Genomic DNA, 2693 nt, shown 5'->3' on the forward strand with positions numbered 1-2693 from the left:
ATATTGGTCAATAGTAAGAAAAGGTAAGAGCAAAGGAAGATAACTACCGTACTATAGCTCTTCATAACATATTTGCAAAATTCACTAAAGAAATCATGACGAGATTTGTCTTTAAAGATACACCAAAGTTATTAGTACACTGTTCAATTACTTTAATGACCTTACAATGTCTTACATACAGAATACCATTTCATTCGTAACATATTTGCAAAATTCATTTAAAAATCATGACAAGAATTTTCTTTAAAAAAACACCAAAGTAAAAGCGGACTATCCAATTGCTTTGATATGACTATACAGTGTCGTGTATATGGGATACCATTCCATGAAATGGCCCAGTGGGTATTTGCTGCTTTTACAATTATGTCATTTCTTTCTATACAATACTGGACAATACCCCTCACGGGGTGTAACCTCCAGGGGGTCAAAGCCCTAGTGCAACCGGTAATGGTGGTGTAAAAAACAAAAAAAAAGCGAGGCAATAATATGGCAAAATATTTGGTGCACTACCTACAAAATCAAAACGAAAAAGTGAAGCTGTGGCCGTCATCAGTGTGCCATTAGCACGCTGATGTTACAAGTACGATTTATGGTGTCATCTGCCATCGTCGCGTCCGCAGATGGTCACTTTAATTGTTTCGGCGCCGTGTTTTATTACGTTGAGTTTGTCTGATGCGAAGTACTAGCGTCAAACAGCACTTAACACATTATCACATACTCACAGAATAAGATGTGCAAATCCCTTGGATTATCTGATGGTCACCATTAGATAAGGTATTGCAGACGGAGAAATAATTCACAATTAGGCATCTGCTTTGCATCTATCCATTTCAATTCATAAGTATGAGTGTTTTGTCAAATATTTTTACTTTCCATAATGTACAAGTGGCGGGGAGAATATAAGTTTCATACAACGTTAACAATTTATTCCAATTCATTTGTAGTGATAAGAATAAGGTGAAGGCCATCGAGGTAATGTAGTCCTTGAAATTCATGTGTGGGAAATAATAACAGCGGGAGGTGGCAAGATGCTCTTGTGGTTAGATCCTAAGCTTCTACCTGGGTTCAAATCCCTGGCAGGCTCCAGTGGTGTGTCCTTGGGAATGGTACTTAACGCCTATAAATATATTTCCTCACTTGACACAAGTGAAAATAAGTATTTAGCTTTGGCTACGAAATATTTCAATTTCTCTCAGGATGTAAAGTCGGAGGTCCCGCGTTTGAGGAGAACACAGGCTGGAACTGGTTTATAGCTCTTTAATTTATTTACTTCAATGAGGTCGGCATGTACAAGATTGTTTTCAAATTTTACAATATACTCATTTTCACCTGAGCGAAGTGACGAAAGTCGTGTAAAGTGCCTTTCCCAAGGGCATGAGATCGGTGGCATGTCAGAACTCGAACCCGAGACCTCTTGGTTCCGAGCACTCTGCCGTTATTAATTACGCCCACGACCTCATCTACTTTTGACGTGAAAAATGGTAAACCATCCGAAACTCTTCCTTTACATCTTTTTTCTGGCAGCGTTTTGAACTGTCCTACAGCTTACTGATAGATAATTATACTTCAATGATGTCTTCCTGTGTAGCATTATTTTCTCATCTTTTCCCGCTTCATCGGGCGTCTGACAAATGGCGAGTTAAACCACTCACCTGTGGCCACCAACCAGGGTGTAGAAAATGAGGTTCCGCTTGATGGAACGCTAATGCACTTATAAACTTCATCCATCACTGTCAACAGCTCCTAATCATCAAATGCTCGAGAAAATTGGTTCTAACAGAATGAAGGTGAACCGTTCATCATAATTTAACCCTACCTAGACCGGGCTTTTTTTGACATGGGGGGACCGGGGGGGGACTCTTTTGACCCCCCTAAGAACTCGCGAACGGTATGTCGTATGACCACCAAATTTTCAGAGAATGGTGTACTAGTGAAAATTTATCATATCTACAATTTTTATGTCGTTATGACGTAATATGACGTCATTATGACGTCATTAATGTGATTTTATTGGCCAAAACCGTCTAAATAGGTTTTTCCCTGAAAACCTCCCTGGTATACAACATAACTTTACCAAAAGTGTTTATGACAGAATATTAGTGTGTACTAAGTCTTATGTTGCCCATAGCAACACCTGGTGACGTCATAAAATGACGTCATGCATATTTAAGATATCCGCCATCTTGGATCATCAATCTTGAATTTTCAAAAATAGTTTTTTTTCATGATAAAGCCTAAAATACATTGTAAACATACTAAACACCTTCATTCAAACCTTTTTCGTAAAAAGAAATGGAAGTTTTGATGAAATTTTAATGAAAATAACCCGTATATACCTGTTCTAATGATATGGTCCGCCATCTTGGATTTTGGCCAATGACGTCAATCAAATTAGCATAAATTATGCATATTTAATGATAAAATTTACATAAAATTATATGGGATGTTATTAATATTAGAAACCATGAGTAACTTGACATGAAACTCATAAAATTCTAATGTTGAAACAAAAAGTACTAAATTTAGCAAAAAATGACCTGTCAGAAACCCGTTGCCATGGCAACACAAAAAAATTATTATCTTATTCCAATGATAGAGAATTGTTGCCAACAATATTTTAGGAAAAGTCACCAAGTTTGGTCGTTCTACGGCTAGCCGTTCAGACGCTAGGTGACATCAAAGTTGGCGCGGGC

General features: G+C 37.7%; 1 protein-coding gene across 1 annotated transcript in view; it reads left to right on the forward strand.

Moving 5' to 3' along the window:
• Window positions 1–2693, forward strand: part of LOC109468460 (glutamate receptor ionotropic, kainate 1-like) — a 35119-nt gene that overhangs the window by 19602 nt on the left and 12824 nt on the right. The window lies entirely within an intron of this gene.

This window comes from Branchiostoma belcheri, unplaced genomic scaffold (genome assembly GCF_001625305.1).
Source record: "Branchiostoma belcheri isolate BF01 breed outbred unplaced genomic scaffold, Haploidv18h27 scaffold2, whole genome shotgun sequence".
NCBI classification, from domain to species: Eukaryota; Metazoa; Chordata; class Leptocardii; order Amphioxiformes; family Branchiostomatidae; genus Branchiostoma; species Branchiostoma belcheri.